At 45.1% G+C, this 27536-nt stretch overlaps 2 protein-coding genes across 4 annotated transcripts in view; both read right to left on the reverse strand.

Moving 5' to 3' along the window:
• LOC146519468 (RNA binding protein fox-1 homolog 3-like) overlaps positions 1–27536 on the reverse strand; it is a 358350-nt gene that overhangs the window by 273062 nt on the left and 57752 nt on the right. For all 3 annotated transcript variants that reach the window (XM_085158197.1, XM_085158198.1, XM_085158196.1), the window contains exon 2: positions 13244–13306. The gene's annotated coding sequence lies outside the window, so the exon portion shown is untranslated. The remainder of the gene's footprint in view (positions 1–13243; positions 13307–27536) is intronic.
• The window catches only part of pctp (phosphatidylcholine transfer protein), a 433835-nt gene that overhangs the window by 85179 nt on the left and 321120 nt on the right, over positions 1–27536 (reverse strand). The window contains exon 11 of the mRNA XM_085158210.1: positions 535–13306. The gene's annotated coding sequence lies outside the window, so the exon portion shown is untranslated. The remainder of the gene's footprint in view (positions 1–534; positions 13307–27536) is intronic.

The following is a 27536-nucleotide window of genomic DNA, read 5'->3' on the forward strand; positions in this document are numbered from 1 at the left end:
GAGACTTTACATGCACTTCCTCCCATGACCTCTAGATGCCTCTGCTCTTAATCTGGGTTCCTCTGTTTATCACCGATCACAATTGATGATAACAGTCTACTGAGCCGGCTGCTAAGAAGAGAAGGGCGCCTATTGGTGATATGTATGGGAGTGATAACAAGCGATAACAGCCATTCAATGGGCTGATAACATCGGCTATGGATGCTGAAGCAGGCAACTGTTTTCAGCAAACAAACTGATAAACCCGGTGCATACCACCTATCCAACACCAAACAGCAGGCAAACTAAGCAATTATAGCCGGTAAAAGAAAACTAAATGCCCTCGTGTTTCTTTCAGGTGTTTGTAGAGCAGAGGAACCTGAGAGAGAGAGCCGGCGCTACAACGAGACACAACAATAGACACAGAAATGACCCCAGTGGGATGATGAAGGTGCTGCGTTTGCAGCATGTATGTAGGGGCAATGTTTCTATCGTTACCACCATAAACTCTCATATGATATTAGGTGTGCCATTTTTAAAAAATCATCCTTTAACAAAGCTTTAATGAAATAAACACATTAACCTGCATATTCTGAGACATGCAGGACATGCATAATGCGCCCTGACAGTCACCTAGTTGATGGGTATGTAAATGTTGAAGTAAGGAGCTGTGAGAGGGAAGTCGGAGGGAATGTTGATGCACAATCAGTGCAGGAGATCTTCCTTGAACTGACAGCTGTCTGTGAATCCTGGTGGGAAGAAGCCCGACTCCACTGCGCTTAATGAATGTGCGCTGCCATCAGCTCAGAATCTCCAAAAACAGGCGAGCCTGCGTACGCACCGACACGACATTAGCAAAAAAAATTTAAAAAACGTCTATTAGAAAAAAAAAAGGTCTTTGGAGTAAATCAAAACTACAAACGCTGCTCGCAGCGGTGAGTCATATTAGGTTGAGTGCGAGCGAGCTATAAAGGAAAGTCAGCTATAAAAGAAGCCGGGAAACCAGCACTTGTGTGACTTTTCCAACACAAAGAGGACAAATCATCTGTGCCCACGTTACATGTGCACCAGTCAAGAAAAACTCTAAATGATTTAATATCTCAGGAGATACGAGCGTGGAAAGGAAAACAGCATCTGCCGAATGCAAACAGAATCGACGAAGAGGACGAGCAGACGCGCGCTGGAACTCGCCAACACGTGATGCTGTTTACCGTGCATCGGTTGACTGTCAAATGTGAATTGGAATGACAATTATAATTATAACATGAGCCTGCTGGAGTATATACAACACACGACAATATTTACACGGCTTTAGTGCGTTTTATACGAGCCAGGCCGCCGGATCTGACTTTCCCGCGTAGCAGAGCTGCTCGGCGAGCACGCGGTTGAATCGTAGCTGTATATTAAAGCAAGTAAAGCTATTTGAGCGCGTTTCATGGCGGGGAGGCGTTGAGAAAACACAAATGGCAGGTTTTCTTTAAAATTGTCTATCATAATTTGTGTCTCTCATAACATTTTCTTTAGCATCCAGAGTCAACGTGTAATGCCAGGAAGCTTTGGATAGGTTGTGACAGACTCTGCGTGAACACCACATTCAAGTTTAAGTGCATTTTTTTTAAACCTATCATTCGCCAACCTACCTTGGACTAAATGTGACTGAAATACAGCAAGTGTAACGTGTCATTTCCTCCCTAAATAAAACACCTGTTTTCCCTAAACCAACTCCAGCGTGGTGAAGTGAAGCAAGAGGCATCGCCGCTCACTTAAGGTGACAAACAAAAGCACAGTCCATTAGAAACAGCTCGCAGAGACAACACGGCTACATTAACAAATACAATCACGGCGAACAGCACGCGCATTTTTCATTTCTCCTGCCACTGCTTCGTAAGGCCGCGGTCACGCCGCCGCAGCGATATTGCCAGACGAAATGAGCCTGAAGAACTGGCTACGTGTATCTGCCTTCCACGCTACCTTAACTTCTGTTCTGCCTCCTCACTGGCAGGGGAATTACACCACAGCGTGCAGCAACGGCAAAAGTGAAAACCGTCCTCATTAGACGTGATAATAAGCCGCGTGGCAAAACCGTGCTCGCAAAAAATTGCAGTACATGTGTCGTTTAACATGATGTATTAGTTCAGGTTGCAGTTTGTCTTTGCGAGCTATTTTTAATGGATTTCTGCAGCCTAGGACATCCGGAAGGGAATGTGCATTAGAAGAGACAAAATGAGCTCTGAACTGGGACATTAGTGGGTTTAGATGTTTCCTGGGTAATAATGGCAAGAGAAAAACAAAATGCATCATCTCGTAAACAACAGGAAGTGAGTTCTGCATTAAAAAAAAGGAAGGGGCCCGGCATCTTTAGGCTCGTAGATACAGGGAGGATGTGTACGTAATCTCTGTTTGATGGATGTACAGACAAGTCATGACGCCCCCCCCAGCTCCACTTTGAATGAGTGTTGCAGTATAAACTTTCCCACTGACCAAAATCTGTCACAAAGCCATCCAAGGTCTTTTTTGCCTTTAAATTGCCCGATATGCAGCAGCAATGACAGTCATCTCAGAATGTCATCTAAGCGAACAATTAACAGAGCAGCAAAAATGTGAGGTCAGATATAATTAACATATGTGCTGCTCAGCTTTAATTGCTGAAGTCTAAAGCAAGTAATTAAATCAAACAATGAGTGAGTTCTTTCTCTGTAAAAAAAGAAAAAAAAAGCAGGAGGGGGAGGGGTTGCACGCGGACGCCGGTACACCGCGCTCCTCTCCGTCACACCGCCCCTGGGACCATCACCGCATATTCGCCAAAAAGACAAAGCAATAGACGCTCTGCTTGTGATGCTACGTGCACTCGGAGGAGAAATGACGCTCATTCCCAATAGCAAGCAGAGATCCCTCATCTCTTCAGTCACGTGCTTAAGATGCACCTAATTGACGGCGGCGAGATCCGCTCATTATGATACATGCATCTGGGCTGGCCTGTCAGACAAAAGGAGGTGGAAGGGAGCGACATTAAGCGAGTGGCAGGAGCATTATCAGTCTATATTTCACAGGTGTCAGCGGGGACTTGTCCCCGTTTCGTCCTCTGGGTGTCATTTATTAAATGAAGGAATGAAAGGGATGTTTAAGGTAGAAATACAGGCCTGCCCGGACGAGGGATTATACACTGTTAGGGGGAGAAAAATTGCATTTGAACCCCAGATACAAAATCAGGCCTCCGGGGAATTTAATTATTGACCTAACAGCTATTCAAGATCGCATGCAGCCTGCATGCTTTAGGTGCAGAACAGTTTTCTAGGCTAAGGGCTGCTTCAGAGTATAATGCACAAAAGTACGATTTAGCACTGCGTTAAGATCATTTTCTCTGGAAATGCAACAGTCAGTGTGTTTGCTTCCTCTCCTCTGCTTTCACAGTTTGTGTTTATTGTGCAGCTGATACTTTGTTTCTATGTCTTCTTTTGATCTTGGCTATAGTGATCAGATTTCCTTTGACTGATTGATTTTTACAACACATACACACATTTATTTAAGTGGACATATTTTACTTTTTCTTATTTTATGTTTTTAAGTTGCACACATGCACACACACACGTCAGGTATTCATATCTTGTGGGGACATCTTTCTCTAGCCCCTTAACCCTAACCATCAAAAACGAATGCCTAACCCTCATCCTAAACCGAACCACAACCCAAGTGTAACCCTGTCACTAATATCACACTTTGAGTCTCAAAAATGCCTTCAAACTTGTGGGGACCAAGATTTTGGTCACCACAAATATAGTAAACTTCCAATTTTTAGTCCCAACAAAGATATAAACACACACACAAACACACGCATATATATATAATTAGCTCCCCTATGAAAACGTCATTTGCAAACATCCTAGTTTAATTTTGGATGCTTGCATTATTTTCGGACTGATACTGCTGGCTGGCCCTCACGCTCTCCTGACCTAAATCTAGCAGAGCCCCTCTGGGACATGATGTTTTAGTTCATCCGACACCACCAGGTTGCACCTCAGCCTGTCCAGGAGCTCAGCGGTGCCCTGGTCCAAATCTGGGAGGAGATCCCCCAGGACACCATCCGCCCCGACAGACGTGCATACAAGCACGTGGCGGCTATACTTATATATATATAGTATATATATATAGTACGGATGCTGATGTTAGCCATCACCAAAATTTTAGACAGGAGTTCAGGATGTTAGAGTAGTCCCTGTGCGCCGAAGGCTTCTACTGCTCTAAATCCTCTGTTTCAAACATGCTTTCGACTCGTGCTCCGTCTGATATCACTGAGAGTGGAATATGGTCATCTCAGGCACACAGCGAGAGAACTGGTAGTATTAAGAACTTCACAGGGGTTTATCTTATGAAGTAAATGTTAACTGAAACAGTTTAGTTCACTATAGCATAATGACACCATGTGAGCTTCAACTGGTACCCTACGTGTGACAGGATAGCTATTCTTAGTCTTCAGGATGCTGACTAAATGGTGCTAAAACATCCATTAATGATCCCTGTTGCTAATGGTGTAATTCCTGGTGATATGAAAGCGTATTTGGCTTTATGTAATGCATGCACTCCACAATACTTTCTGGAGGAGGGGGTGGATTTAAGAGAGATGAGCGTGAGCTTTCTTTAAATGCCTGTGTCACCAAAGTGAGAAACACCAGTGATATCAGACTAAATTTAGTTATTTTTATATGTTGTCACATCAAGAATCTTTAGCATTCTCGCTTCGTGACAGTAGAAGTAGAAAACAGATTGAAAATTGCACATTTCCATTCATAAAATTCAGGAACTAGGAGTCTCCAGTCAACCTGCCTTGTATATCCTCTGACTGTGAGAGGAAACCCAGGCGTGAAGAGAGTGTACAGCCTCCACGCTGGGAGGGGGAGTCCTTTCAGAGGATTTGTTTCTGTCAAATGAAGAAGGGGCTGGCAACTTTTGACATTATGTTCCCAGCAGACCAAGGATGAGGTCAGAAGCAGAACATCATCTTTTTTTTCTTCATTTTTCAGTGGTAAAACTCAGCAGCAGAGTGCCTTTTTACACCACGTCTTCTTTTCATAATAAACCAATATGCTTTCAACCTGCGTGACCCAGGGACCAAGGCCTTCCTGAGCAATTTCAAAACACTTTGCGCGTGCTCTGTTCTTGACATTTAAAACCATATGAAAATGAAAATGGATCCCAATTAGAGCCGCGGGAAGAACGAGGCCCTCGTGGTTCTCTTAGTAACTAGACGGTTTAAACATTTCCCCCCGCCAAATGCCTTGAAAATTGACCTTCTCGTTGTGCGAGTGGCGATAAAAGCAGCCTGTGGTGGCCTCAGATCAAGCTATTTTGATAGTCATCTGCGAGGATGAAAATGTAAGAGTAAAAATAAGGGAGCGTAATCGCACAGCGTATAGCTGTGGCTATACGCTGTGGCAGAGGCAGCACCTTGAATTTAATGTTCCACATACTCCCAATAAAGTAACATGACATTAACCACTGGGTATTAATGTAAATCACAGGAGTGGGAGACAGTAATAGCCACTTTAGGACAGGTGATTATTATTGAGGCGATTGTCGGAGGTTTGACACACGTACTGAATAAAGTCTAAAAATATAGAAGCAATGTGCCGCCATCCTACAGGGTTACTGACACAAACACACGGCACTGCTGTAACAGGCTAATGCGAAAGGCGTATAAGAAAAGTCTGCTATATTTAAACTTGAGCGCGCCGAGGCAAGGGAGTCGGCCGGATCACCTGTTGAAGAGCATTCATTTGAGCAGGGGAACAAAGGTCAGCGTCCTTGCTGGAGCTTTGATTGGCAGGCGGGGGAGCTTGATGCCCACAGCAGCGGCCCAGCGGAGCAGCCAACGGTGGCGTGTGGCTTGGCTGGGCCACATTTCTGACTCAATGCTGACTAACTGAGTGTGTCTGCTGACAGTGTGTCTGACTGATAGGATCACCCCGGGAGGCTCTTCCAGGCCCTTTACAAAGTGTCTCTGATAGGCCGGGCCCGTAGCACTGCCGCGAGGGCCCGCCGACAAATTAAATTTAAGCCCTGCTAATGCATAGCGTAATCATAGAGTGAGGTGGTGATAAATTTTTCAGCGGGGTTACCATGGGCGCAGCAGAGGAAGAGTTCGCCGCAGAATCGGAGATGGGAGGAAGGAGAGGAGAGGCTGCAGAAGCGGAGGGAAAAATAGCCGAGTGTGACCTCAGCTCCGTGCTGAAAATCCTACGCTCAGAAGCCAAGAACTCGTATGAAAGAACAACAATAACACGCCATTATGAGATGTAACATTTTGCGACGACCTGCGTTTCCAGGGGGAAATTTGAAAGAAAAGCAATTTCACATTAAACTATCTGACACAGTGCAGGTCTGTGGAGTGGAAGGCGAGGGGAGGGGAGGGAGATAGAGAGGAGCGTGCGCGTGTGTGCGCGTGTGTGAATGGTTGGCGGATGGGGGGGGATGCAGGCGGCGGGGATTTTCAGGAGCTTCCTAACGTGCCATTGGCCAACTGGAGCGAGACACACACATCCCCTCCGCCGAGTTAAAAGGGATGGAGTGGATGAAATTTCAAAGCCTCCCCTGCAGACACACGCTCTGCTTTGCACACATCAGCACTGAGATGTTCAAATATTCGACTCTGTCGTTCCAGCCTGGTTCCCTCTCCCGTACGCTAGTATCAGCCGTGGTTCTGCTGTGATTAATGAGAAAGCCAAACTCAAAGAAAATGGCTCCACATGCGTGTGTGCGCGCGGGAAAAATTCTTTCAAGACATCCAAAAGTCAAAAGCCTTTTTTCTTTCCATAATGCTAAAAACTGTCCCTAATTAAAAACGGCGTCTCTGACTCATATATTTCCCATGATTACTTGCTGCGGGCGGTACGAGAAAGTGAAAGTCACCGAGATAAGAAGGGAAGTGGAAGACATTCACCTATTAAACTCATTCACTTATTATGGCCAACAATGCTTTTCCTATTAGCCAGCACGCTGACAATGTTATAAGACACATTCCTGAAATGTACCGCAAAGAGTAACAGTGTTGCCCTTGTACAGACAATACAGAGCCCTCAGAGCTGGAGCGCGTTCGCTTCTCCCTCCTCCGCTTTTATTTCCCTGACTCGACGGCTTTGATTTGACCAGCCGTCTCATTTACGAGCATCTCTCGCGCCGAACATCTGTACGGCCACCGTCGCACCGCTCGGTGCTATAAAACTAATTAGATTCTAACACACTAAATCAAGTCACAACTCCAAGAGCTAATCTTTTTTTGTTGTTGTTGTTTTTCTTTGTTTTGTTTTTTTCCCCATCTTTTTATGATGGCAACATCTTTGTTGCTAAGCAGTAGTTGCTGTGGTGATTTTGCACTGCAGTTCCCAGAGATCACAAGTCACTCAAAGAGTGCGGCCGGTACAGTGACGTCTTCCGTGAACGGTGAATTAGATGATGTAACTTGAAACCTTTTTCTTACTCGTGTCCACTTGAACAGGGAATAATATCACTCCATGCACTCCCTCCGTTTGGTTTTCCACTATCATATGACAGCTGGTGACCAAAGTGGTAACATCCTTGCTCTTGAGGCTCAGTTATAATTCAATATTCAAACCACAGACGATCTAATAAGCTCCAGTATTGTTGTTGGAATGAGATTGCCGCACACTTTCTTTTTTAAAGTCAAATTTAAAACCTTTTAAAAGCCTAAACAAAGAGAAGTGAAAAGCATTTCCACACAGCAACATTACCAAATCAACAAATGCTTTATCTTTTTGAATGTATCTAAAAGTTCAGAGTCAGAAAACATCTTAAAAATACAGATTGTGTGCAAAAAACAAACAAAAACAACCCACGAAGCAGTTTAGCAGTCGCTGAAAAGAATTACTGAGAGATTCAGTTTAACAGAACTCATCAATACGTCCAATTTTACCAGTCAGCGTACCAGCAGGAGATGACGGTGTACTAGCAGCAGGCATGAAAGAATCCATTGGCGCCTTATCTTTTTTTAATACAAGCATAGTGTGCTCTTCTGGTTTCATATGGGACTTGATTGTTCAGGAACTCATTGTTCCAAGTTTCAAACTTTTTTTTTTTTGCCTCAAAATTGCTCCTTCGACTTTCAGGATATTCTTGGTATTTTTCATCTCGGAGCCAAATATCTCCAAACTTGTATTTGAAAGCTTATTTTTCTTCCTTTCATGGTTTGTGTAAAACCTTCAGTGAATGTGAGATGAAGCTTTTAAGCACATAATTTTAAAAAAGGCATCAATATAAGATAGCTGCAAATATAGAACGTGATAATCTGAAAATAGACGACTTCAAGGGTGAAAATGAAACGTTTAATGACCTTAAATTTGATAATTGACATGCATTTCTCTTTAAAGATGTGCAGGACACAACCATGGGGTCCTGCACATTGAAACGTTGTGATTGTAATTTTGTCGAGTGTCCCACCAAACGCTAAAGTCCCACCAGGAAAACAACAGACTGCAGGATGACCAAAGGTACTGTGACGGCAATGAACCAGACATTTCACGGCCACTGAACTAGTTGCGAGCAGGTCTGCGAGCGATCATCAGTCGATGTTTTCAGTGCAACTTTAGCTACGTTCACACTGCAGGTCTTAATGCTCACTTCCGATTTTTTGATCAAATCCGATTTTTTTGTCTGCTCGTTCACACTACAAATAAAACAGCAAACGCGCTCTAGTGTGAACGCTCAAAGCGGCCGCATGCGCAAAAGAAGACGTCACACACAACGCGCTCTGTTTAGACCCAGACCAACAGTATTGTTTGACTGATGGCCTTAATATAAAGACTTCGGAGTTTACGTTTCCCAATTTTTGCTTTAAGTTATTTTGTTATTGACATAATAATGTAAATAACCTAATAATTATCCTTATTGCTGTTTTAGAGGAGCGCTGCTTCAAAGGATAGTTGTAGATTTCTGTCAGAATCTGCAGATTATACAGTACAAATAAAATGTTCACGTTTCTCCAACGTTGTCTTCCCAACATTTACACTGGATGGACAGGAAGCGTTCGGGATGTCTTCTCCGGAGCTGATAATCAGTGTCTGTCTTGTGTCAGTGACGTAAAAGACGGATTTAATGCGACTTGACCATCAAACAGCAGCTTTCTGAAACATCGGATATGTATCGGATTCAGTACCACATACGAACTTGACCCAGATCGGATTTGAAAATATCGGATTTATGCCGTTCACACTGTCACACCATGATCGGATATGGGTCGCATAGGGTCAAAAAAGTCGGATTTGATGCGCTTTCGCCTGCAGTGTGAACGTAGCCTTTGGTTCATTAAGATATCAATAAAAGATCAATAAGACAGACTCACGCTGTTATCACTCTGCTTTTAGTTTGTGACTGGATGGTCTCAAGTTGGCAATTGCATGCAATCAATGATAATATGACAAGTAAATTATAAGTCGGCGAATCTGCACATGTAATTTTAGAGATAGGAAAGCGAATTTCCTTCACAAATTGTGACAAATGGTCGTTTCTGCATGCTTTCATATAGGAACATAACCAGTTGAGTCGAGTCCCCTGTTGCACGTGTCGCAGATCGACTGCAACATGTCGGCAGCCTGTCTGCATTTATAAATGAGATGCTAATGGTTTGGAAACCTTCACCAATCAGACTCAGAGTGACTGCTGCGAGTCGTTTGGAGTCGATCGATAACCGTTGCCAAGGTTGAGGCTGTTGCTAAACCATCACGAGCAATCATTGTGCAACCATTTTTTTCCCTGGTCACAAGAAGGTCGCCGTCCTATTTTTACTCTCGTGTGACTGAAGCATTAACTGAGCTCTCCATTTAGTCACGAGATCAGTATCTTACTAACAAAAGGATTAAAAGTGGAAATGCTGTTCCCAGCCAAAGCTCAAAGAGCTTGTTTTACTCTCACACATACTCCAAATATTACTAGATTGAGTCAGTATGAATCATAGTTTTTAGCATTATTTTATTTCTGGTTCTTATTTTTTCTTTTTCAAACATGCATTTTGACTTGTTTTGGTCCTCTGGGTACTTGACTTTGGAGTAGAGTTAAAAATGATTTCAAGAGGGAGAACGAGGGATGTTCTGAACTGACGGCGAAAGCTCAAAGTAGTTCTCGGCGGTATAAGATGAAGTCTTTTACGCGATACGCCACGAGGCGGACACCAGGGAATGGCTTCCTGTCGTTTCTTCCCGACCAGAGATCCCAGAGATGCGAGTCGCGCTCACCTATTGACCGGTCTACCACCAGGTCCCCCCCTCCCCAGTTTCCCACTGGTATCTGCACTCAGACGCACCTCCATAATCACCGTCACCCTCGCTGAGTAATTACGCCGATTAATGCGCAGACAGAGCTCGCCTCTGGCTGTGGATACTCTATCAAGACACGCGCGATAATGGATGAGCGTGCATTCTTAATAGAGAATCCATAGCGCCTACACCTGGAAAAACATGTGTATACTTTTTTGATTACCCACAATCCTCTTGGTGTAGATCATTTAGCAGCCCAGGAACAAGAGAACGCGGTCAGGTTCTTTCGCCCTTGTCGTGGCGCTCTCGCTGACCTCTAAAAACGGACAGCAAAGATCATATCACGAAACCAATACTAGCGCCAACAGCCTTTGCACAAATTGATTTACCCACCCAGAACTCACTCCCATCTCAATGAGGTGGCAGGATGCTCACAGCATATATCACTGTCACACAAGCACCCTCTAGTGAAATGTGATTTTTATCTTTATGAGCTTTTTCCCCTCCTTTTCGGTACAGCGTGTAGCGGCTTGTGATAAGTGATGAGAAATAAAGGCTTAGCGCGTCACGTTAATACAGGTGCTCCGCGCGCATATGGGTGCTATCACGCGGGCAGAACGACACTGCTGCGGTCGCGCGCGTTCGAAAGCGGCTGGCGAGGCGGCAGGGGGTCGGTGCTATATGGCTCATAGATCACTAGCGTGTGGGTGAGAGTTGTCACCGCAGCCAGCGCCTGGCTGCGAAGCACAACATAGTTTATGGCACACTCCTGCTAGACGTAAGCACGAATCGTGGCCCAGGCAACAATGAGGAAAAGCGCACTAAAAATAGATGATAAGCTTTTTTGCGCTCGCCCCAGAAACAATGGCTCCTTTTGATTTTTCATGCACTGAAACTGTCGAACAAAGGATAAAGGAAGCGGCGCGTAATGTCTGACTGGGCCTGTAGTAAAAGATCTGGATAAATACAGGCGAGAGGCCCCCGCTAACCTGAAACGCACCCTCGGTGAAAGCTGCAAAGACACGATAAACGTTGCACTTTCAAGTGTGTTAAATGCACTAAGATAGTCGGGGCTTTCTCTCTTTCCGACTGACAACCTCTGTTACACAGTTAATTACAGCCAACTGCAACACAGCGCAGTGTCAATTATCATGTGCTTTAGCTCTCTCCCAATGGATATTTTTACTGCCTGGGTTTCACTGCTAAAGTTTCTACCTTCTTTTATTGCTATTCTGCCCAGGTCTCGAGGCTGAATTACATTCGCCAGACAGAGCTGTAAAAACAGAAGGGATTTAAGGATTCAGATTGGTGGAGGGTAACCTAATCTTCCGTAATTGGGGGAATGGTTCTCATTTATATCAGCCTACTTTAGAAAGCAAGCTCATCGGCAGGCTGCTATCATCCCAGGCATTTTACTCCGACGATTCATTTTCATAAAGGCAGAGGAAAGGGGAGGCCGGGCCGCCACCACCACCGCTTTCAAACACGCATATTAAACCTAATCGCGATTAATCAGCGCGCTCTTCGACTTTGCAAGTTGTGGGAATCAACATACACAGCAGAAACGTTGCACACAGATCCTTCATGTGCTCGCCGGGTTTCGCCCGAGCCGCTGTGCTGCTGGAGTGCTGTGAAATAACACATTCTGGGCTGCGTTGTCTGAAAATGGAACTAAAATGGTAATCCTCTGCCAGGCAAAGCGTTCTCGCCTCGCCAGATGCTTAGTTCTGAAATTTGCCTAATTGCCACGCTCAGATCAATCCCTTTCACTCTGCCAAATGAATCTGCCAAAGTGTGTTGTGAGCGTTTTGTTGGCCCAATATGGGCATTTTTTTTTGCCTCGCAAAGATCGGTGTTTTCGTGAGTTGCGGTGAAGGCCTCGCAGGCTTTTTAGTATTGCTGACATATCTGCACGAGCGGAGGAGCGTCCAACCCTGCTGACCCGTGTGCCCATTAGCTATGGTGTTGCAGAGAGGGCACAGGGCCCGTCTTGGCTCCGCCACACACACACACACACCCACCCACTCTTCATATGGCTCCGACACATGTCGTGGGCAGACTAAACGTGGCCCTCTGATCAAAGAGCAGCATGTACGGATGGACGCTGACTTCCTGACCCCCCCTCCCTGCACCCACACACACACTGACTACCCTTTATTGTGTACAGTAGGCACAATCACTGCACTCTAGGCATGCACAGCTCTGTAGTAACGCGTTTTCCTCTTTAAAAAACTAAAACCCCGTCACAACTAATGGTACGTGGGCACAAACGCTGAATTAAAAAGAAAATCCTACTCGTGCATCTGCTACTGTAGTCATTAAAGTGCGTTTGAGGCTATGAATGGCACACACATATGCTTAGCACATCTTGGACCAGGAGCAAAATCCATCTACAATTCATCCCCCATCTGCACGGCATCACCAGAAAAAACGACGGCGGCGCAAAAGTCCTCGCTCCACAACGAGAGCGACGTCGGTTAAAAAAAGAAAGAAGAACGAGGAGAAGCGCATCTATCTGCGTGCGCGTGTAAATATGGAAAGTGACGGATGAATCAGAAGTTTAGTCAACAGAGAAAACCTTGGTTCCAGCTGCCCGGCTGTCTGATGAGCCACTCTATGCTTGTCAACAACATCCCCTATCATTCTCGCACAACTATCTACTCACAAAACCAAGACCCGCCCCCTACATCCCTTCGGCAATTCCACCATCCTCCAGGAGAAACACCTCCGAAAGCAGAGCGGCTTGCTCGCAGCGGCGGCGGCAGAAATCCCTTTCCCCCCCCCTCCCTCTCCGCCTTCCCCTCTCTTCTCTCTCTGTATTTCTGTGCATGTCCTCTCTCATTCCTCTTTTTCTCCCTTCCCGCGCTGCTTCTCCCGCTGCTGCCGCCGCTGTGTTTGGCGCGACGGATGAAAACATAAAAGAGGCAAAGAATAAAAAGAAAGCGAAATAGACAAAACCGATGTTGGGAAGGCTGGAGAAGCCAAATTAGCATGAGAATACTCACAGTGTTGTTGCTGAAGGAGCGCGGGGATGGGAGCGCGGCACCGGTCCCTCCGTCAGATACAACCTGCACAAGATTGAAGAGGAGAAAAAAAAAGAAAACCGACGCTGTGAGAGAGCGGCAAAGCGAGAGGGGAGAGGAGGAGGAGGAGGAGAGAAGAACAGGACAAGGAGGAGGAGGAGAAGAAGAAGAGAGAGGAGGAGGGAGCTGAGCATCTAAGGCACGCACCAACAGGAGCCCAAATAAAGAAATAAAAGGATTCCTCGAGCAATGTGTGTGTTTGGGCAGCGATGCTGTGTTTGTGTGTGTTGTGATGAAAGGGGGCGGGGAAGCTGGTTGTCTTTGGGAAATATAAAAACACACACACACACGCTCACATGCGGGGTTGCACTTGGCCGCGCAATCACATCTGACAGGTCTGATCTGTGGTCCACCTACCTCCTTATCGCTGCCTCACTCTTCCACAGTACTCTGCTCTCTCTCTCTCTCTCACAAACACTAAATCTCGCTCGCTCGCTCTCTCTGTTGCTCACACTGATGCCAGAGATTCGGCCGCTACAGGGGAGCTATCGCCCTCATCACTGTATGTTGCTGGGAGAGGGAGGGCACCGTCGGATCTCCCGCCCGCCCACGCCACCCGGCCCGACCCCTCCTCCCCTCCATCTCCTCCTCCATCTCCACCTCCGATGTACAGAGAAAGAGAATGCTTCAATTGAATGAAAGCAATCCCAGCGGCATCGAGGCAATTATAGAGGCTGCTGGCACTGTTTTCTGCTTTTTTCGTCCTCCCCTCCTCTTTCTCGTTCCCTTCATCCTCTCCCGGGCGGGTGGAGAGTCTGTTTTCTCTCCCTTTTAGTTTCTCTCTGCTCCAGACATATGCCACTATTAATGTAGCTTCTGTCACTTCAGCTGTTTCGGTCAGATCACCTCCATCTCTGCTTCAACATCCGAGGCCCAGGTAGAGTTGATTCTCTCCCTGCCCGTCTGCACGGCTGCCAGATCCGTCTGAGCCCCCAAAAATCTCCTCGAAACTGGACTCAAACCCGAGAGCGTAACTTAGTAACGGCGAAGAACAGAAACGCCCCGGGGAAAACTTTAATAACTATCTCTCAGGCTCCTCCTCGTGCGTTTCCGTCTTTCTCCTTGAAAAATCTCGCGCTACATATATCATCATCAAAAGAAGAGCTGTAAGTCAAACACCTCAGCCTCTAATCAGGTAGCTCTCCCCTCCTTCCCCTCCACCCCCGCTCCGTGCATCCCCGCAGCCACTACTGCACTTTATCTCCCCTCAATTAACATCTTCCGAGCGAGCCTCTATTATCTTAACCACACAGAGCAGAGAGGTCCTCCGAGGAGACGCCGTGGAGGACGGCTGAGCTGTGGACAGAGGGCTCCCAGCCCTGCTGCTGCCGCCGCTTCAATTCGCAGGCCTAATTAAAGCCCGAGTCAGACATGACAAACTGCGAGCGGAGGTGCAACAGAAACAAACAGTCAGAGGCTCTGCCTGCGCGGGTGCGTGTAGCCCGGAGGATTCTCTTTGTGAAGATTATCTGCCAGAAAACAGACATGTTCATGTCAACGTCATGACAACATCATCCAAATCTCCTTTGACAGTTTGCTCACTTTGATTGTGCTTTTCTGTGCAGCCGCCGCCGCCGCCGCGTCGCGGCATCTGCACCAATGCAAAGGCTCGAGGATTCCCATAAAATATTTAAGCGATACAGCGCGTCGATGTCACGCTCGTATACGACTAATTTCCATTTTGAAAATAACACCCCCTCCCTTGTGTTTGGTCGCTCTCACTAACTTCAATTTCACCCAACGAAGCGATCAAACCGCACATTAAGCCATCAAGCTGCCCTCTTTGTCCTTGCTTCCATCACACAACAACAGCGAGAGCCGGTCTCCCCCCTCGCACCTCCACTCCCGCCACAAAGGAAGCTTGGCTATTTGGACGTCTCCGCCGTGGACTTTGGCTGAGGCTAGACTATTAAGAGTATTCTATTACTGTTAGGTTAACCTGTCACGCTTGGATGTGGCTCTCTTTATTGTCTGGCTGCTGTGAAAGGGCAGGGGATAAAACTCAATCAGCGGGACAAACGACCACACATACCTCCATTCATCAGGACCCGGGGTTTCCCCCGGCCACCGCGCCCGCGCTGTAACGCCGCGGGGGTGGACTTGGCTCCTTAAAACTAGAGACCCTCCCCTCAGGAGCCAATCTGTCCAAGGATGGACGGATGGAGTGAAATCTTTGGTAACATCAGATTTCACTCCTTAATCACGACTTGGGGAATAGCAGCTCTAAGAGGGATGAAGGAGTTAATGCATCGACTGAGATCAAGTAGAGCAGTAGACAATGCGGGGGAGTGATTAAGAAAGCAGACTAGTGATCAGTGGATGACAGGGGTCAATCCCCTGTTGGGCAATTGGGTAGTGGCCCTGGGCTATGGTACTTAGCCCCAACACAGCAGCCAGACACTCAACTGTGTGAGTGGATAAAATGTCAAATTCAACTTCACCCTTTGCCAAGGTTCAAAGCAAGAAGATGACAGTGAACGCTTTGGTTATTAAAAAATTCATATCGTAATGAAACAGCCGTGTTCCATCTTCACACATCCCCCTGCAGCAAACACGGCACTCCTTTTTTCATGGGATCCATCAAGGGAGGGCCACAATTAAGTGACTAATTTGATTAGGAGATAATGTGAGTCCCACTTAATGGAAAGGACAGACTTCACAACACAGGCAGATTAGTTTGGTGGATGCCTGCTTATTAATTAAGACAGCCCTCCGTGCCCATATTAAGTCAAATGCACAGATGCGGTTTTAATGGGTCAAACGTAAGACAAATGGAAATCGGGATGTGGAGGAGAAAAAGAGAAGCTGCTAATACTCGATGATGAAAACTGAAAATGACCATGAAATGTTTTAATTAAACTTGTATTAACGTCGCCTTAAAAAACAAAAAAGTTTGGCGCACACTTGCGTTAATTATCCCGTCGTAGCTTGTTGCTAAAACGTGCCGAAGCGCTTCTCCTCTTGAATTTCACTGTGCTGCGTCTGTGTTTCCACTGTGTGTCATTGCACACCATAGCAACAGCGAGTCATTACACTCGTTCAAATTACCTCTCTCACTGTCATTCAGGTTTTGTCTGATTCTGCATAAGCCTTTAGACGAACTCCTGCTTTTTATTCATGATACGATCGGCATGCTAACGCGCTGCTACGACTTACGTCCCTCGGAAGATTTGATACAAGCATACAATGAATTATTTATTAATAAACTCATTTAATCTTTGAGCAAAAAGCAAATAAATGGCCCAATTTTCTCCTTTGAAAACTATAAGTAGGCCCCAATTCTTGTCTTGACTGATGCACGGTTCCTGTGAGCAGCTTTTTTATTATTTTTCCACTCTGGCCTCCTGCTTTCTTTTCTAAAGTCCAACAGATTTTGTCTGTAGCTCATGTCCTGCATGCCCCAACGGCTGCCCAGTGCACGCTGACAATCAGCCAGATGGATCTCCAGCGCGACGATTTCTGAGTCCCTGTAGAAAAAGGTAAAAACCACAACCAAAAGCATGAGAGATTACTGTATTTGCGGCAGTCCTTGAGTTTGTGCTCGCCGTCTGGCTGGAGTATTCAGCCACTGCAGTGCTCTGTCATTCTGGGCACACAGCACACTCCCAAGCGCTCTATTTACGGTAGCCGAATCCCTGCTGCGTGGAGCAGGAAGGGTATAATCTCCCAGTGGTATTCTGGGTGGTGAATCTGCCGGTGTTGTCTGTGCATACCAATAGCAACCTCACCTCTGTCTAAGGAGTTATAATGTATAGAGAAAGAAAGAAGCGGAGAGCCGGCGAACCGAGCGCTGAGGTGTTGGAAGGGAAACGGTGGCGTCTGGTAACCCCGGTGGGGAAATACATTCGCTCCCACCAACACTACCGGTGCGAGTGTTACCACTTTGGTGTCCTACTCGTACCACCTGCGTCTGTGCAGTCGCACCGTGCTGAATTCAATCAAGCAGTCATGTAAAACAGCTACGTCTACGTAGTGTTTATGTATGCCACCACCTGCAGACACGGGGCTCATTCTGAGAGCTATGATCATCTCGCTGCAAGAAAATGTGATGGAATTTCATTTGGAGAGAGCGTATCTGCAAACTGAAGAGGACTGTAAGAGAAGGTGTAGATTACACTGCTGTGAGACTCGAGCGTTTCTCTGACATGGGCTACAAAACATTGGATTCATCTGTATTTTTTAATCTATTTTTCCAGACGTGGTCACTTTGGTATTGCTTTTTTTAGACAGATACGCCCGACGCTGACAGAATGAGCCGTAGCACTCGCGTCCTGTGCTACCCGAACTCGATCAAAGCCCTCTCGATCGTGCACCGCGCCGACCGATCCTGAGCCGGATAATAGAGTTACCGCTGTGTGTTCATTGCTGCTTGGAGCAATATTAATTTCTAATAGACGTTATTGAGGAAAAACTCTGCACCCCGTTCTAATTTCGTGTGTGCAGAAAGAGCGTTGGTTTAATACATACGCACACAATTTTAATTTTTTCCCCCATGACAGAGTGAGACTCTCAGACTGTCTTACACCAGCCTTTGCCTCTTCATGATCGTGTTAGCAGCAGCAACCATGTCTGAACTGACCAACTCGAGACGCAGGAAAGAGACGTGAGCTTCTGCAGTCTTTTCTGTTAATGTGTAGGCACGCATTTAATCGTGTTAAACCTGAATGCTGCTGTGAGGACTGTCCTTGCAACTTCTACTAATGCCTGAAGCTGACATTGTGGAAAGGAGCGCTTCATGGATGCGAGCGCAGATGCATCGCACCGCAATGCCCTGAAGTGACGAAGCGCAGCAATGCTACACGAGGGCTAGTGTCTGAGGCGTCAGGTGACTTCCCTCTCGGCTACGCGTGCCCGATGAGGCCTCGGCTTCCTTTCTGAATACGATTTGTGCTGAGAAGTGGGCGAGCCCAGGGTGAGAGCCAAACCGACAATGCTGCGATGGAGGGAAGATTCAGAGAGCCTCTGTTCTCTCGCTGGGGGATCCCCCACATCATTTAGCGCCTCATGCAGATCGCTGCTAGTGGTAACACAGCCCTCTGGGCCTGGGGAATTAATGTACCAAGCAATGGCAGAAGTGATTTATTAAAATAACACAGCCTGATGAGAGAGGGACCGGGGCTGCTCTTCCTCAGCTCAGCCCCATATGTCACAGAGGGAGGAAGTGGAATCATATAGGTGCTACAGCGAAGAGCAACAAAGGAGAGACTGAGAGAAAGTGGAAAGCCACTACACAAATTGTGCAACAGTCCTCGCTGTCATTGCCTATTTATTTACCCTCTTTCCATTTGAGTCAGGCCTTGTATTAAATTGATCCCTCCTGCCGCGTTTTGCCTTGTTGAACAAGCGCAAAGCCCCGTTAAGTGTCTGTGAAAGGCTGGTGATTGTGTTTGCGGCGCCCCGGGTGTGATGTGGCCGTCTGCTCCCCTCTATCTCCCCCGGACAGACGGGATTAGAGGCTGAGAGAGGGGCTGAATGACCCTCTAGGGGGGGACAAGAGACAGGCAGGCTGTGAGCAGCTTGGTCTAGAGCTCACACGCAAATACACAGTGACAAATAGAGGCCTGTGCACACACAGACTCTCAGCAGCACATGCACAAAGTGTTTAAGCTTAGCTTGCCCCCAGACAGAGGCACGGCCATCCGGAGGCTCGGCCACGCGCAGAGGTAGACACGCACTTATCCACGAGCTCGCTTATTAGCTACGGCGGCAGCACCAGCGAAAAGCCTATGTATCCTCTCGCTGCTGGTGATATAAAACATCTGCTGCGTTGTTAAACATCTGCTGTTTAATAGTTCATATCTCTGATATTTTATCATTCTTCATTGAGCTAATCAAGATTTGCATAAATTCCTGCTGATATCGTTCCTGCCTGCTACTGTAGAGTGACAGCGGGTGATTTCATATGTACTGAAATAAAGGAGCCGATGCAGTTTCCTCGACGGTTACGGCCAGCCCCTTTGTCACTACTAGGATGTCAAAAATGGCGATTTTTCTCCAAGCTGCTGACGTCTTAAATATATGCACAAGGTGTCCTTGAGCATCCTTTATGGCAACGGCGAGAAGCATCTCTGACTCCCGACTCATCACACATGGATGCTCATCATAAAGGACACTAGGTAAGTGTCATATTGCAACATGCAATATGAAAAATTCCCAAATCTATTCATGCAGATTTCACCAGCTTAACCCAAACAATTCGTTTTCAGCTAACCATTGACCAAAACTACAAAAAAAAAAGGCGAATGAGTGAAAACCAATCAAATGCTTGCTGCACTGCCACTCCTCCAAGCTCATAATGTTTACGCCTTTATGACTGACATATTTTGGCGTCCAATATTGCCTCTGGTTTGGTCACTGCAGCAAGAGGTCTAAAATTTGCATGCATTTCCATCTTATGCTTGCAAGCTTCTCCAGCGTGGCTGACTATACATACAAGAGCGGAGTCATTTCAAATGACTGAACGACAAACACAGGTTGGAGAAAAAAACAGAAAAGGGAGTGAAGTGGATTCTTTTAGGAGACACTGATATAGTCAGATACAAATTTAACTCCAATGTAGCGGAATCTGAGATTTAAAGCGGCTTTCCCCCAACAAAAATGGATTCCTGGAAAAATAACTGCAGTCTTCACAGATCCCTGAGAGACTGCCGCACACATCTCCCAGCCTGCTCCATCTGATCCACGGAGCCCCCAGGGGATGTTACTGTACCGCTCCCCCCGTCAAAGCAATGGAGCAGCACTCATTCACATCAAGGAGCACACTTTGAATCCATTCAGATCAGATGATTACGATGCTGGGCACCTTCCTCGGTGGGGCAGATAAGTGGAGAGGCTCCATCCGACATTTACATCTCATACACCTCATCAAACACTGGGTCTTTGTAGTCATGTGTTACATTTGAATAAAGCAAAGCTGGAATTTTTAAGCAGTGCGAAAATTCATCAAACCTTCCATCCGGTGAGGCCCTTGTCTCTCCTAGCAAATAACTCTTGGTTACCTTATTCAAACTGAAAGTGGCAGGGCTCAAATCAAATCAAGTCCAATCAAATTGCGCTCGGGTGAAAAAGTGAGGAGTGCGGACGGAAAGGGAAAGGGCTCAAAAACAGTCACGTTTTCTCAGACTTCAAGTTCTCTCAACCTTTTAATGGCTCGCTGCAGAAATTTCCTAAGTAATGCAGGTGAATTTGCACAAAGCTCGTTTTCTTAAAAGCAGCAACAGCTTCGTTAAAGTCAGGAGAGGAAGGTAAAGAAGGCAGTGCAGAGACTATAGAGATCAGTGTGAGCTTTGAAGATTTTTAAGGTGTGTAATGTTCAAAACGGCGACCTTTCTTTGTGCAATTCTGTCACTTGATAGAAGAAATGTGGTAGAAAAAAGGCAAATGTTTATCCATTTACCTGAAAAGGAGGACTAGCTAAAGGAAACCTGTCCTTTAGAAACGCATTAAGAGACCGACACGTCGTCAAATTCCTTCACACGATGAATGCATCCAGACAGAAAAAGAGCTGAATGGAGACAAAGGCAGAGATAGAGAGCGAGAGGCAACCACGATTTCTTCCTCTGCCTCCAGCTTGAGCTTTCGGGGCAAAGATGAAATAAAATAACAATGGGTTACTATAGAAATAACGCTGGAGCTCATAACTAAGTAGCTGGGAGAGATGGGGAGCATCTGAAGGAGGTGGTGGTGGTGCTGGGTGGGGAGGGGGAGGAGGTTTGGAGGGGGTCCAGCTTTTATCTGTCAGCCGCAATCCTCCATCATCAAAGCTCTTCACCACTTTCAGGGCCAGGACGCAAAGACACCAGTAGATCATTAGTCTCCAGTGAAGAACAGTAATTTATCCGACTGTTTTTTTCTTCTTTTCCACAAAAGTTGAGAGGAGTGAAAGAAGGTTTGTGTGGGTAAGAAGGAGAGGAAAAAACGACAGAAAGAGGGAGTAATCTTTTTTCACTAAGTCAATTTCTCTGGGCGCTAACCTAGCTCCCTTTGGGCTAGCGGTGCAGGTATCAAGCCTGCGGTCTGACGGGCTCCTCTCTCTGTGAAGCACTAGCCCTTTGCAGCACATCAATACACTGAACTTTTCCAGCAGAGTACCTGAGCTCTCCTGCATGACCCGCTTCTCCTTTATCTATTCTGTTTAAAGATACCAGTTGCAGGAGAAGGAGCTTGATTACCTCCTGGGACAGCCCCGCTCCTCTTTAAGTTTTCCAAGTGAGAAAGTGTTCAGAAGTTTGTTGACAGATCTCTGCTGCAGCGGGAGGGAGCGATGGACATGGTAACCTTGGCTCTCCAAAGGACAAACTGAGAGTTTTGAAAAGATCAAGCGGGAGGGATTTTGTTTATGCAGGAGATGGACGGGAGCAGAACGGAACGGGGAAAGCAAGCGAGCAAGGGGGAGACGAGCGACTCGAAGGAAAAACCTTAACGCCTGACCCTAACAGAAAGGGCATACTGTGGCTCCATCATGCTGTGGAGGGAATTTCGCTGGCAAAGGTCACTGCAAATCAATCACAGTGATCGGGAATATTCGTCTTTAAAATGTGATGAAATATTTCTTTCCGGGTGGGAGCAGATACTTGCAGGATAACAGTACTGCCATCCATATAGCAGGACGGCTACTGACAGTGGAAACAATTAGCTATGCTCCCTTTTAGTCAACTGATCTCTGACTAACTGAACAACTAAACCATGTGTTTGACAGTGTTCACAACCGGTATGTATCAAAAAAAGAAAATATATAGCATTCCTTCTCTTCCGTAGACTTCTAGAGATTTTATGAACAAATGCTACCTTATTTTCCGCACTATAAGGCGCACTTAAAATCCTTAAATATTCTCAAAAATCGACAGTGCGCCTTATGTATGACTTCTGGTTGTGCTTACTGACCTCTAACTGATTTTATGTGGTACACGACGCTCAAAAATCTGTAAAAAAAAATTGTTTTAGTACAACTTTGGTGAGCTATGAAGCCGCACCACTCGATGGATTGTTGGAGCATTACAGCTACCGTAGTCAGGAGCCTCGCGGAGTCATCTGGGTCCAAAACTCCGTCTGCTTCATGTCCCAAAGTCAAACAAACACTGCAGCATCACTGAGAGTTAAAAACTGTCTAAATTCTTTCATCTGTAATAAAATAATCAGCGTTGCTGCTTTACCAGGTGTAACTATTAAGTCTAACATTCAGGCATCAATGAAAACAGAATTTATTATATTTAACAGAGTTAGAAGCTAGCAGGAAGTTAGCTCGCTAGCTTCCATCTAAACATGATGTAGCATGTTCTGACAGAGATTTCTGAAAAATTCAAACGTACAGCTCTGCTATCACTTCCAACATAAATGAAGAAAGAAAAATAAACAGCAGTGACGTTTGTAGGGTTACTGAAGTTTGGCTAGCTGGTATATAATGATGTGCTACGTGTTTGCTAGCGACACAGCTATGTTAGCATAATACAAACACAGTGAAGCTGGAGGATGAACGCTAACTTTCTTCCACTCGATAAAAGTTAACGTGAGGGTTCCTGATGGTTAGAGACAAATGCAATCGCATGGCAGGATGCTGTAAACGTGCCAAAATTCAGACAGGAGAACAACTGAGATAATCCATCCACAATACGAGGTTAGTCATTAATATACTGCAACAACATGGGAATAGAGCAGCTGTGAGAGAATTCAACATTAACCCTTTAAGACCTACCATAGAACCAAGTCCGCCAGAACTTATATTATATTTTTACCTGCTGTGGAGCCATTTTTGGGAGCATTTCAAGTTGATATACATCAATACAACCATTATAGCCCAAATTGTAATAATATGTGTGCATTAAGTGCATAGTAATTACATAAATTGCAAAAAAGTGCAATAAACTACAAAAAAATTGAAAATCGTTTTTGTTTTTTTAACATATATTTCTAGTTAGAGAAATTTAAGAGGCTTATCCCTCAAAACTGTAAATACAAAAAAGTTGCACAAAATAGTTTCCCACCACAGGAAATTTATTTTAAGTGTCTTCATAGTTTTATTTTTGAAATACACCAATTTTTATATACTGCAGGAAAAACGAAAATAAATATTATAGTGCAAATTTGCAAAAAAGCAGCATATGCATCAAAATAAACTATTTCCAGCAGTGCAATATGAGTCCTAAGCATCCCAGAAACGACACAGAAAGTCAGAAAGTCAAACATAACTTTTAAAAACACCAGTATAGGCTCATGAGGTCCTGATGGTAAATAACTACATTTCCGCAAAATGACGTCACTTCCGGTTTCGGGCAGGTCATGGCAGACATGCGATAGTTCACGCTGATGGACGTAGGAAGTGTTACAAACAGCTGATCGGATCGGCAAAGCGTGTTTCTGGAATATTATGTTTTTGTTGCTGCAAGTGCTTTTTATGCAGTTTTTGCAAAGCTATATGTGGAAGGAAACTGTGACCGAGGACAAGCTGATGGCATAAGATGTAAGTACAACTCCTCCGGTTTCATATGCAAAAAAAATTATTGCGCTAGCTTACGTGGTTGCAGAGCTACCGGGATTTAAAAATAGTTATGCAAAACGGAACGTGCCCGCTCTGACCGGTTTTAAAGGGTTAATGAATCAATGGTACAAAAGTGGAGGAAGCAAGAAGATTGAGTTGAGTAAAGTTTCACTTATCTGACTGTTTTGTTTTGCTTAATGCGCCTTATGTTTCGAAAAATACGGTAAATGATTTTCCTGTAATCTGTCAACCGACTGGATATATGGATCTAGGACTCCTGTCATGGATGTCTGGCCAAGATAAAGCAACATCACTCAAATCCTTTTCATGTGATATGAATACAGATAATAGTCTGGTTAAAAGCAAGTTGAGCAGAGCTGAACTAAAGGTATTTAGATGTGTCAACCTGCCTGACTAGCTTTCACTCATTCATTGTTGCTGCTTTTGTACAATAGAGACAGAAAAAAAGTTGACGTTTAAGCCTCCGTTAATAAGAACAGTTATTTAACTTTTAAATGAAAGTCTCGCTTAAACATTTCAGTACTTTAAAAAATGCACAAATTGTTTAAACAAGGTGTTTGAGTAACTGTGTGTTTGCAGCTCGATATATAAGCTATGAAATGTGCACCAGGCAGTGACTCGGAGTCAAGAAACCATCAGGAATCTTATACTCATCTGTACGTCGTGTTGTTAATGAGGAAGAATGCCTGCACAGGCAAACATTCAAGCAATTCAGCACTGTGACTACAGTGTATTTGGACAATACACCATACATCTAGTCAAGCCTGTATAATGGATTCATGTGTCAGGGTGTGACCTAAGGTGTTTCCTGAGGAGCGCTGTGTGTTTCCAGGCCTTCATAAAAGCCCTTTCGTTGTATAGTTGTGTGCATCAGTGTGCATGTGTGTGTCTGGCTTTGTAGTTGCCGGGCTCCACAGGTACACAGGCCATCGATCACACGATGCGGCCATTATACACAGGCAGGGGTGGAGGTGGATAATGCTCCCACCACTGCCACTGCCGGGGCCTCGACCGCTTGAGGGTCAAGCGTTTGGCTGGCCAGCGGTAATCAAGCCGACAGCGAGCTGGCTGTCTGCATGACAAATCATGTCACCGGCACTCATCTGTAGACTTGAGCACGCAAATACACCTGGCCCACCTACGCACAGCCCATCTACCGGGTTGCTTTTGGGATGTAAAAAGAAGAAAATGCGAGAGGTAGCATTAACAACAACATCTGTCACAGATTGGTTAGAGAACAACCTGCACTACTTTTTCTTAACAAAACCAAAAATGTGTTTAATTCAGGTGCACAAAAGGAAATGATTTCAAACTGATTTCATTTATTTTTGGTGAAACTGGTCTTTTCTGGGACCACCCTGGCCTTCCATGTAAAAAGCCCAAAGCTTAAACACCAAACTAAAGAACTCTGCAGTTAACAAAGTAGGCATGGATGACAAGAGACATGTTATTCACTAAATAACAAACAGCAGGAAAAGCAGGGTCTGCGGTGGGTTGCATGCTTGCAGAGGCACCATAGGTAGAGTTTCAACTGATGTAGGCGGACATCTGGGGGTACCGTTTGATCTGTAGCTTCTAAAATATGGAGTAATACAATATTATGCAAAAGTATTGAGTCACCACTCATTTTATTATATTTTAAAGTGGTATTGAGCAAAGATTCTCCAAGATTTCTGGAGGTTTTTCCAAGTTTTTGCCATGGACATTGGCTAATTCTTCACTTTTTAAGTACAGTCAGTGTGTGCTTGTTTGTTGAACCACTTAACACTAACAAATGAATCATTTAAGCATTAAATAGGCAACTAACTCAAAGGATGGACCAGTGTTGAGTAAACACAGAAAAAAATAGTATTGTTGCTCCAACAAAGTGATTCCCAAAGCACTATTAGCCAAAAACCTGGTACATTTTGGCTTGGTGTGCAGTGTGTCCTTAAAAGAATTGAAGAAATTGGACAAGTGAAGAAGTGGTAACGCTTAAAAAACTCATATACTCAAGAAACAGAAAAAAAAATTCAGAAAAGACCTGACACAGGACCTGAGAAATGCATCTGACCCTTCAGTTCCATCTACTGTTCGCCAAAGCTTCATTAGAAATGGCCTCAGTGGAGGGGTGGCTGTCAAGAAGCCATTGTTAAGGAAGAGAAACGGGGAGAAAAGGCTGAGGTGTGCCAAATTACACAAGAACTGGATGGAAAGGCAACAGGAACTGGAAACTGGTCTGATGAATCCAAGTTTGACATTTTTGGTTCAAAATGTTATCAGTTTGTACAGAGGCGGTCACGAGAGACGTCCAACAGTGAGTCTACAGCCATCTGTGAAACACGGTGGAGGCTCTGTTGTGGTTTAGGTGCATTTCAACCAGTGATGTTGGAGATCTCCTTAAAACTAAACACAGAAAATCATAGTCAGATTTCTATCCACCATAACATTTAAACACAATGTGTTGGGGACGATGATTCCAAACACAATGCAAATGCAGGAAAAACATGCCTGGATAGTAAAACACACAAGGATTGGCCTCCCAGAGCCCAGATCTTATTGTTAATGAAGCAGTGTGGGATCCACAAGACAGCCAACAACCAAAGGCGGCCTTTGCATGTCTTTTAAGATACCTGGATAACTATTCCTGCAGACTATGCACCATAATGCTGCCTAAGAATAAAGGCGACCTCAACTAATATTGACATTCAGTCTTCTTAGAATGTGTAAACTCTTTATTTCCCTTGTTTACTGCATTTTAAAGGCATGTTTGAAGGTTTCAATAAACTGCTGCATCTATTTCCCATCTTCAAAGCAAAGCACACTCAAGACTTTTGCACAGTGCTGTAGATCTAAAGTGCAAAGTTTGGCATTTTGTGTGTTTTTGGACAAAAGCTCTGCATTGCATGAAGATTTTATTTTTATCAGATAGCGCAGCAAACTAATTGTTGGTTTCGGTGTCTTCGGGGGATTTGTTTATGAACTAAAAAAAGACAAAGTAACCAGTGTTATCCTTTAAAGCTGCTGCATGAGATATCTCTGCAATAATGCAGTAACCTCATTAACTTCAAACCAGGAAATGAGGCAGAAACAAAGAAGAGCGTTTTATCCCTAATTGCGCAACTAGCTGAAGAGTGAAGATTCAAAATGGGCGAGATAAATTTAAACTTGTTCCTGTGAGAAGTGAGCTGGGTTCACCAGTGACAGCTACACCTGCTCAACACCTCCGCCTTCACCAATCAAAAACACACTCAAGACCAACATGTGTGCATAAACTGATAAAGTTTTGTAGAGAAAAAAGAAAAACGCCAGTAAAGTAGCTTTACATCCAGCTGCTTTTTGTTGTCAACACCTGGGACTGACCACAAAATACTATCTATAGCCTAATTAAGAAAAACAATCCAAATAGCAGGTAAAGACAACAGTCTGTGTTTCAAGTCTAGATTCAGATTGCATTTGGCAAATTTTTAATTTGCTGAAGAACTCGACAATTATGCAAACTGTCGACGAAAAGCCTAAACATCTGCTATTTGAGCTTCCCGAGTGCAGGTGGAGGACTGAGCGAAAGGAAGCGAGCGAGACGCAGATGGGGAAGGAGACAGAAAGAGAAGAAGACAGTAAGAGAAGGAGACAGAAATAGAGGAGAGCAGATAAAGAGAGGGGAGAGGATGTGGTGAGGAAGCAGAGCGTAGTAGAGCCGGCCGCTGGGACTGTGAGGAATGAGCTGGCTGTGCTATAGGA

The sequence above is a fragment of the Neolamprologus multifasciatus genome, chromosome 4 (assembly GCF_963576455.1).
Source record: "Neolamprologus multifasciatus chromosome 4, fNeoMul1.2, whole genome shotgun sequence".
In the NCBI taxonomy this organism is placed as follows: Eukaryota; Metazoa; Chordata; class Actinopteri; order Cichliformes; family Cichlidae; genus Neolamprologus; species Neolamprologus multifasciatus.